Source organism: Lipotes vexillifer, unplaced genomic scaffold (genome assembly GCF_000442215.2).
Source record: "Lipotes vexillifer unplaced genomic scaffold, Lipotes_vexillifer_v1.1 scaffold147, whole genome shotgun sequence".
Classification (NCBI taxonomy): domain Eukaryota; kingdom Metazoa; phylum Chordata; class Mammalia; order Artiodactyla; family Lipotidae; genus Lipotes; species Lipotes vexillifer.
The window spans coordinates 3,893,204-3,903,536 of NW_006778796.1; the positions used below are offsets into that span (position 1 = coordinate 3,893,204).

Here is a 10,333-nt window from a genome sequence, read left to right on the forward strand (position 1 = left end):
TAGGGAAAGGGAGAACAATATTCACTGCTACAGCTCAGACAAAGGCTTGCTCTAAGGCAGTAGGGAGAAATGGAAGAGAGGATGAATTTAACATCCTTAATGGATTTGGCAAGCCTTTGTGACTGCATGAAGGAAGAGGTTGAGAGGGCAAAGCAGCCAAGGGTGACTACTAATTTGGGAGATTTAAGAGTAGGAGGGCTGAAGATAAGGCATCCTACCATAGAAAGAATGGAGACACCACACAGGTAGTTGAATATTCAGATCTGGAAAGAAGGGTGAGTCTGGAAGAGAAGTAGAGATTTGTGACCTAAGAGTCGAAGGCCAGGTCATAGATAAGATCAGGAGGGGAAAAAGAGGAAAAGGAGAGGATGGTTAATGACAAAACTTTAAAGATCACTAACATTGGAGGGACAGGGGGAAAAGGACTCGGAGCATATTAGGAGGAGGCAACGGCTGGGGCAGTGGAGATTCCAAACTTTCTATCTTGAAAGGACTCAGACCAGCAATCAGGTCAGAAGGGGGTTTGAATATTCGTTACAAGAATAAGGAAATTCAGTCGTGTGTACCCAAGAGTGGGGATGCTGCTGGACACTACATTTCCACCCCAGCCCCCACTTTCAGTTACCCTACTACTGAGAGGCTGGAGAACCAGGGGAGCACGTTGTCTTGGAAACAAAAGCAGGATGCAATTTAAAGAATCAGGGAGCAGACTCAGAGTCAAATTCTGCAGAGACCATACAGATAAGGAGAAAACGTCCAGTAATTTGCAACTGCTGATGCTGGTCAGCCACAATGCAGCGGGAGAGACTGAATGAGACGTAAGGAAGAGTCAGTCGGGGCACTTTTCCTTAAAGAAGTTTGACTATGAAGACATGAAGAGGATATGGCAGGAGCCACAGCGGGATACAGGATCAAAGGGCCTCAAGAATAGTTTGAAGACACAAGTAGAGACCCTATCTCAGAGCTGTTCCTCACAACCCACCGTGATAGACCTGCAATGCCCATCGCACAAACTGATGGCTGCCCTTCTCCAGAAAACATCTCTCCCATAGGGCCCCATTTCCACCTAAAAGTCCACTATGAAAGATTCATTTAGTTGGACCTTAAAGGCTTTTTACTGGCAGCAATTTTCTATTAAAGTGCAAATACCCAAGTAACAACTGGAAATGAGGCCAGGATAGATGCTTGAAGTAGAGAAGGGAAGTGAGAAGGCAAACACCAAAGAAAACCAGTGCCTGTCTCACAGCTTTGCTTGAGTTGGCCCTGAATTCAATCAGCAGTAATAACAGAAAATGGGCAGAGAACACTGATTAATCACTGGTGCTGTTTAGCTGAAATTATCCTTTATGCCCTACATACAGAGAAGCATCATACATAGATTGTCAATTTCCAAGAATAAAAATTCAACTTAATAAACTTAATACTAATTTGGATAAAAATTAAATCTATTAGGTGATATACACGGCACTTAAAAGTGTTAAATGCCCAGGGTCAAACATAGGAATTCACTGTAATTTCCCCTAATTACAATCACAGAAGTGAAATGAGGATGTGGGGAAATCTAAGTCTGACAGTGGTTACTAGGTGACTTTTGAAAGGTAGCAGAATATGCCTCCCCCGAAAAAACACCAGTTTGGCACGCTGATTATTTTGAGCTGAAGATAATTTAGAAGTAAGCAGATACAAGAAAAGCCCTCGGCACTCCCCCTAAAAGCAGAATATAAATTTGTAAAGGTGTCTCCCCTCCCCTCTCTACCAGGAAGGACTGAAGTTAGTCATCTGAGACGCTAGACCCTTATTAGCCCAGAGATAGTACCAGGGAAACCATATAACTCTTATCTACCCTTAGTGTCTCCGTACATCTACCTTCCCACAATTTGCCACCTCTGGAAGCTCAAAGTCCCTTTCTTTCGCCTTGTCACTTTTCTTTACACTTATTGTTCTTTGCTAAGATGCTCAAGGTCTAAGCTCAAGTTCGAACCACGCTTCTGAGTTACTCATCACTGAGTACTTCCATGTCCATGCACAACGTACACATTAATGAACTTCTGTTTGCTTTTCACCTGTTAATCTGTCTTTTGTTAAGTCTAAGTTGTGGGACTCCAGCCAATGAACCTAAGATGGGTAGAATATTTTCCTCCCCTACACATTCCTCTCTTGATATTTCTTCAACAGCTGAACAACTCACTGATATTTGTGTCTGTTGTGTCTGCTGCTCTCCCCATGCCAAGCCTTGTTTTTTGGATCATGTTCTCTCATATACTGAAGGCAGGTCATTCACAATTTAGGCATGCCCAACCTATTCACATCCCTATGTGCACAGAAGCAACTGAAAAAACACTTTTAACCTGTATCAGAGGTACCGCAGCCCCAAGAAGGACCTTCCTTTCTACTTCCAGTTGAATGTTCTTTCCCATCCCTATCAGGGACAGCTTCATACGTCATCTCTAATTATCACCTCACCCCAGGTTTGGTCTATATTGGTAGAAAATGTGTAGCATAACTAGTAAAAGAAGGAGAAGAACCAAGAAGAGGAGGAGCAGGTAGACTAGGTGGAAGGTGACTCATTAAACACCAGAAACTGTCTTCCATCTACTTGCCCAGCCATTCCTTCAATATTGGGAGGCTCTTCTCACCCTATACACATAATTCCATTCAGTTTCTTGGCCTTGGTTCCCATCTACACGATGAATCTTACATCTCTGACCTTTCATGCGAACTACAGAGCCGTGCATCTAACCCCCTATTGGGCATCCCCTCTCGGAAGTCTAGCACACACCTCAAATTCAGGCTGTCTAAAATGGAATTCTTCTTTTCCAAACTTGCTCCTTCTCCAGGGTTCTCCCTCAGCAAATGGTATCACCAGCCACCCAGTTATTTAAGGAAGAACTCAGAAGTCATTCTTGACTCCTTTCTCTTCCTCGTCCAATCAATCAACAAGTCTAGCCATGTACACCCCACAAATCTCACTTGAGTCCCTGTATTTCTCATGTCATCATCCTGATCTGTGCTGCCTCATTGTCTATCCTTTGGACCTTTGCCACTGCACTGGATGTCCTGCTTCCTCTCTTGTCCCATCCAATCTGTTCTCTACAGGGCAGTCAGAATAATCTTTTAAACATGCAAATATGATCATGACCCTCCTTTCTTTTAAGTCCTTTATGAATGCCTCTTAACCCTTACGGTCAAGTCCAAAATCCTTAGCAGGGTTATAAAACATTCTGGGAACAGATCTCACACATCGCGACATCATCTTGGGCCACTCCCAGCCAGGATGGATTTCTTTTCATTCTCCGGTCCCTGTGCTTTTGCCCATATTATCTTTCCATATCCTTTTTCTACAACTCTTCCCCTGGCAGACTCACTCACCTTCTAAATCTCTGCTTACATAGCCCTTGCTCCAAAAAGGTTTCTCCTAGAACAAGGGTTGACAAACTGTGGTTGACAAATTTGCCTGTGGCTGTTTTGGTACAGCCCTCAAGCTAAGAACGGGTTTTAAATTTTTTAAAGAATTTCGAAAGAAGAAAAAGAAAAGGAGGAAGAGACAGATGAGGAGGAGAAGGAAAAACAGAAACCATCTATGATCATTAAAGGCTAAAAGAGTAACAACCTAGAGTATCTCCTATCTGGCCCTTTACAGAAAAGGCCCCTGCCTTAGAGCATCAACCTAAGGTCCCCTACTATGTGCTCCCCCGGTGCCTGGACTTCCTCAGCCATCACTTAGGCTTTATTACAATTAGTTATTTAATGTCTCTTTTTTGCACTAGACTCTAAGCTCAGCAAAATTGGGTACCATGTTCATCTTTACCACACTATATCTCCAGTATGCAGTACATGGTAGAAACTTAGTAAACATTGTTGAATGAACTGCAACGAAAACGAAAATAAGTGAGAGGCTTCATATTGCTGCATCCACAGACAGGCCATGGAAGTACTTCTAAACGAGTATGACTCGGACAACCATCCCCCCAGTGCTCTCAGAACAGTGATGATTTATGCTCGTTCTCCCAGAAAAAATATTAATAGCTCCCCCTCTACTCTCAAAAGTGTCCCGCTTTGGAGGAGTTGGGAGACTTGGAAAAAGTTCATAGGTCCAAGTGCCTGGGAAGAGAGAAATTTCCTAAGATCACTGGAGCAGAAACCACAGTGGCTTTTGTAATCAAAAGGTGGGACTCTTTCCATGGAAGAGTTCAAATCATTGTAACACGTAGTATTCAGAAACCAGACAAATAGTAGAAAAATACTGTGTTTATGGAACATCATGATTAAAATAGACTTTTGCTTTACTGACCTGGAAGTCTGCCTATTATTTTTAACACAGTCATTGTGTGAAAACACATCCCTCATTGTAAATAACCAACTTTCAAAACTCAATCCACCTTGAGTTTGGAATGGCCAGTATAATTACTGTGAATGGCCAGTATAATTACTGTGAATAAATACTTTTATGACAAGCTCTTTTTTTGACATACACAGGTGACTCAATCTTTTTGTCTTTCAGTATAAGTGGGAAATCAGATATTCTAGCTAATTAATATTCAGGAATAATAAAATAAGTTATTTGGGGATGCAAAACTTAAGAATTGAAATAAACTTCAGAAATCATCTGATTTAACACGCTGACTTTACAGATATGAATTTGGAGAACACAGGAAGCAAATGTTTCTGCTCTGTGTAAGGCTTCCTTGGAATCAGGCCTGTTTAAAATTTTCTGATAAATTTAAATTAAATTAAACATCATTAATAATCCAATTTATCCTGTATCTATTTCTTTATTGATTGTGACATCACTTTGGAATCCTCATGCCTGAGACTCATCTTCAAGAACAGAAGTCTATATTGTACTTTATGTGTACATAAATGAATCTCACCTGTCTAAAGAAAGTCATGAGTCCTACATCTTTCTTAAATTCCCTTTTCACTTATTCTCTACAGAGTGTTTTGCCACCATCGGTCTGAGCTGTAGGCCAAACTCATCAAACCTATGTCGATTATTCATACTATTGATTATAATGATAGTATTTACTGAATTTGTACAAGGCACTAGTCACTAAGCTTATGTGATTCACTTCCTTGTCACAATAACCAGATGAGGTGTTATTAAATTAAAAGGGAGAAAGGTGGGCCTAGGAGCAAATAACTTGCCCAGGATACAGAGCTGGTAAGTCATCCAGATGGGGCCTCAACTCATATCTCTATGAACTCCCAGCCTATAATAACAAATTCCTCAGGATGCTGTGTTGGATACCCGTGTGTACCATGTCAAGTCCTCTCCATCCCATCTCTTATTCCAGCCACTGACGTGTGGCTCCCATTTCCACGCAAAAGAAAGCTGACAGTGCCTTGCCTTCCGCCCTTGGGCCTCTCTCATGCTGCCACATGAGATGAACCATTTAGCATTCTTAACTGTGCAACCAGGAAGTGTTGCGTTTGGAGCTTTGACCAGTTGGAGACATGAACCAGTGTCTTCTCTTTTTGCCCATGGGCAGAATTGAGATACACTTCAAAAGGGTCCTCACAGGATCAAGCATCTCCTGTAGACATCTTGAGTTGCTTTCCCTCCTTTGTTTCACTACTTCTGTCCCCCAATCCTGCTCCCTGAGATCATCTCCCAAATAAATAAACTCTATGCAAATTTTGTCTCAGGCTCTGCTTTCAAAAGCATCCAGGATGAGAGGAGGCCTTTTTCCCCACCATCAGACCATCTTGTTTCTCTCCTCCTGAGCTTTATATCACTAATATGCAACAGCTAACAGACTTTATCTGAAGAGGAAATCCTCTGTCTCTGATGGACCTGACTTCTTCATTTCCTGTGAATAGCAGAGCTATCTGCATCTGTAGGGTCTCAGGACCACATTGAGAATATTTGTCTACCTCTGCTGGAAACCCTTCTGATTAGTCAGGCTCCTTGAGCTGGAAACATAAGGATTTATAATGAAAAAGAATCACACAGTAAAAACAGAAAGAATGAAAAGAAAACAAACCAATAAAGAACCTATCCTATCATAATATTTGAGGTTCTGGTATTTGCTGGCTTTGGAGGGAGTTCAAAATAAATGAAAGAAATGTGTATTTTATTAAATGCTAATATTTAGAAGATGGACGGGGGGAAGGAAAGATAAAGGCTTCCAATCATATTTGCAAATATGGGTCGTCTCCTAGCCCCTTCAAAATGGTTAGATGTTTTCCCTGCATCTGAGCCACCTCCACAGTTTTGGAAGTAACACCTGGGACCAACGAGAAAATCATGCAAGGGGTAGCGAAGCTGCACGTGTATCCAGCCCACAGAGCTGGGCACCACACCGTGCTCTCAGCCTGGACTGTAATACGATAACGAGCTCTTTCTAGCCAAGTTGCAGCTGCCCATCCGACTTCCTCCCCAGGAAGAGCCTATTGCTTCTGACCGCACATAGGTCTGCCTGTAATAAACTCTATCCTTCCCTTGCAACATCTGCTATTGTTAAAATGATCTCTGTTTGTCTTGAAGTATAAATAGGCCCCAAATTTCAAGAGTTCAGAATACACTGAACCGTAACAGCATAGCTTTTTCTTTTCCTTCTTGGTAAGAGCCTTATCCCTCTCTTGGGTTTTGGAATTCATTTTAAGAACAACATTGAAATAAAGTGGAGAGGAAGAAGATTTGAGAGGGTCAGGAGGACTCTAGGGGGTCAGAAATGGAGAGCTGGCCCTGGCTTTTGTTTTTCCTATATTTGCCGGAATACATGTTGATGGTCCATGTGAGGCATTTTCTGTACTCTTGTTTCTCCATACTAAAGTTAAGACTTTGGGGCAAGAGAAGGAACTAATTTTATTACTAATTAGTACCCAAAGTGTTTTGCAATGTTCAAATTGACCAACTTTTAATTTTGCTTGAACGAGACAATTTCTTGTTCCTCATAATGAATGTACTTGTTTTCAAGAAGAGAAAATAGGGGAGGCTTAGCCCTGGCCTCAGAGGTAGAGTCTCGGTGAAAAGCAAGACACTGAGGCCTGGCAGCACTAGATTCCCAGCCTAGACCTGCCAGTAGTAGGTAAACTGTCCTCACTCCTCTGAACCTCAGTGGATAAAATGAGTGATTATTTCACAGTACAGTTAAAGTAGTAAATGAAATAATGCACATGAAATGCCTGTTAAGTATGGTTAATAACTACTAGATGATCATGATTTTTCAGTATATGAGATTTTATCTTCCAGTGAGACTCAGAAAGTCTTCCAGTCCAGTTATCAGAGCTTCCTCAGATAGACAGGAATCAGTTCCATATGCATCTCCAGCTGAGGGGTTAAAACAGATAAAATGCTTAGACGAGTGCCTAGCAGCTTGTAAACACTTGATAAACGTTAGCTATTCATCACCATCATTATCAATGTATCATTAATAATGTACAACTACCCTTATTATTATAATCTGTTTACTGAGTGACCTGGACTCAGCAGGTGCAAGAGAGGAAATTTAGTCTTCCTAACCCATTCCCATTTAAACTCATGCTGTCAAATTACTTTTCTCAGATCCTGGATGAAACCCCAGGCAGATGACACAGCTTTTCTGCTTACTTTCACATATGAAAAGAAACATTCCAGTCCAATCCAACGCGATCTCAAATCCTTCTGAAACCTTCCTTCCTTCAGCTTCAAAATCTGGGAAATCTGTGATGGGGAAAATATTGTTGGCTTTGCATTATTTCTCCCCCTTGATTCCTCTTCCTCCACTCACTACAAAGCCTCTGGTTTTCCAGAGGCTTTGTAGGCTCAGAGGGTTTGATACCCTCTGAGTATATTGCAGATGTCCAAAACTGACTCTTTTTTGAGTCCTCCTGTGGGTTCCACAGAGATCTGCACTAAGGATCTGCGGTTGCCTGTCTGGCATGGGAGATGCCTGTTCCTGGTGGCTACTTATGACTTATCTGAAAGCCCCTGATACCCAGTGTCCGCCCCCACTTGAGGTCACCTCACACCTCTTGGGTGGGTCTCTGTTAAAATGGTACATGATACGCTCCCCTAACAAGCCACACCTGGAATACTGTGGGCCTGGCATCTTTGCTCAGCAAAAGCTAGGAAATGGAGACTTCTTCAGCACAAGGCGCTTCGGCCAGTCTCTCACCAGTAGACGCTTCTCCAGTGTGTCAGACAACAGTCTCTGTCAACTTCTAGTGGTGCTTTAAAACCCAGCTCCTCTGGAGAAGAATATGATGGCAAGCACTAAGCTCTGCCCTCCTGCGAGCAGAGACGAGGAGTTCATTGCACACTGAGAATTATCTACAATATGGTCCTAGAACAGTTCCCTTCCAGCTCCCAGTGAATTCTCCTCTTCCCGTATACCCGGAGGTACATGAAGGGCTAGAGAGTCAGAGGCTACACTAGGTTCTAGCCACTTCGTTTTACAAGATCAACATAGATTATCTTAGTCTGCACTGTCCAACACAGTAGCCACTCACCACATGTGGCTATGTAAGTTTAAATTTTAATGAATCACAGTAAAACAAAATAAAACTCAGTTCCTCAATCTTCCCAGTCACTTTCAGACACTCAATACCCACACGTGGCTAGTGGCTACCATACTGAATAGCACAGATGTAGAAAATTTTCATCATTGCAGAAAGTTCCACAGACAGAGCTGGAACTCTGGAACCTCACTTTAGAAGGTGAAGGTTTTGCCAACTATTGTTTTGTTCTCAGGGCTTGGAGCTTCTCTTAAGATCATAGTACGAGAGAAGATTCATATTTACCAGCTTTTTAGATAATCATTAAGTAGATAGATTTTGACATCTGGGTTCTGGACTGTGTTAAAGCAAATGAATACAAGACCATTTTTCATGATGCTAAAATCTTAGATAAAGCAGAAAAAAATTAATTGGGGTTCTTATGTTCAAGCCTCAAGTCTAAAACAATGTCTACGAAAAATAAAATTAACAAAAGGAACCCATATCACTATTTTTTCTCACCTGGATCACTGTAACGGAACGGCTAACTCACCTTTCTCTTAGCCATTCCTGCAAACCTCCAGTTACTCTTGCAAAGTTTTAAAAATGCAAAGTAAATTGCATCAGTTTCCATTGCAAGCAGAATAAAATCTCATGTTCTTAAAATGTCCCATAAGCTCTTCAGGATCTGGCTCTTGTTCACCTGTGCAACCTCATCACAGGCTACTCATCTGCATGCAAGCCCACTATTATTCAGTCCCTGTGGCCTTCCTTCCTCCGAGGCTCTGCTCCTCCAGCCTTGGGATTTACACACAAACTGCCTTCTCTGCCTTGAAGGCTTTCCCCTCCACATATTACCTGGCCAACTCTTATTCAGTCTGGGTCTCAGTTTTAATATTTCTTCCCAGAGCAGCCTTCACTGACTCACCACCACCACAACGACCACTGTGATGCACTTATGGCACGCCTGTTCTCTTCTTTATAGTATTTATATGTAATCATATATTTAGTTGTCTATTTTATGTATACATTTCTTATTGCTTACCTTTCCTAATAAGATATGAGGATAGGAATCATGTCATTTTGTACACCAGCTTTTATCCTGATACCTGGAATGCAGTAGCTGCCCACTAAATATCAGCTGGGTAAATGAACGGATGAATAAATGAATGTGCACATCTTCACACTGACTTTCTTTTCTTTCTTTTTTAATTTAATTTATATTTTATACAGCGTTCTTATTAGTTATCTATTTTATACATATTAGTGTATCTATGTCAATCCCAGTCTCCCAATTCATCCCACCACCCTCCGCCCTTGTTTTCCCCCCTTGGGGTCCATATGTTTGTTCTCTACATCTGTGCCTCTATTTCTGCTTTGCAACCTGGTTCACCTGTACCATTTTTCTAGATTCCACATATATGCGCTAATATACGATATTTGCTTTTCTCTTCCTGACTTACTTCATTCTGTATGACAGTCTCTAAGTCCATCCATGTCTCTAAAAATGACCCAACTGCATTCCTTTTTATGGCTGAGTAATATTCCGTCGTATATATGTACCACATCTTCTTTATCCATTCATCTGTAGATGGGTATTTAGGTTGTTTCCATGACCCGGCTATTGTAAATAGTGCCGCAGTGAACATTGGGGTGCACGTGTCTTTTTGAATTATGGTTTTCTCTGGGTATATGCCCAGTAGTGGGATTGCTGGGTCATATGGTAATTCTATTTTTAGTTTTTTAAGGAACCTCCATACTGTTCTCCATAGTGGCTGTATCAATTTACATTCCCACCAATGTGCAAGAGGGTTCCCTTTTCTCCACACCCAACACTGACTTTCTGAAGGAATAGCTCTAGCAGCAAAGGTAGCATTTTCAGCCTAGAAGGAAGGACACAGCATGGGTAGGGAAA

General features: G+C 41.7%; 1 protein-coding gene across 1 annotated transcript in view; it reads right to left on the reverse strand.

The window, feature by feature from the left end:
* PKHD1 (PKHD1 ciliary IPT domain containing fibrocystin/polyductin) overlaps positions 1-10,333 on the reverse strand; it is a 433,351-nt gene that overhangs the window by 74,375 nt on the left and 348,643 nt on the right. The window lies entirely within an intron of this gene.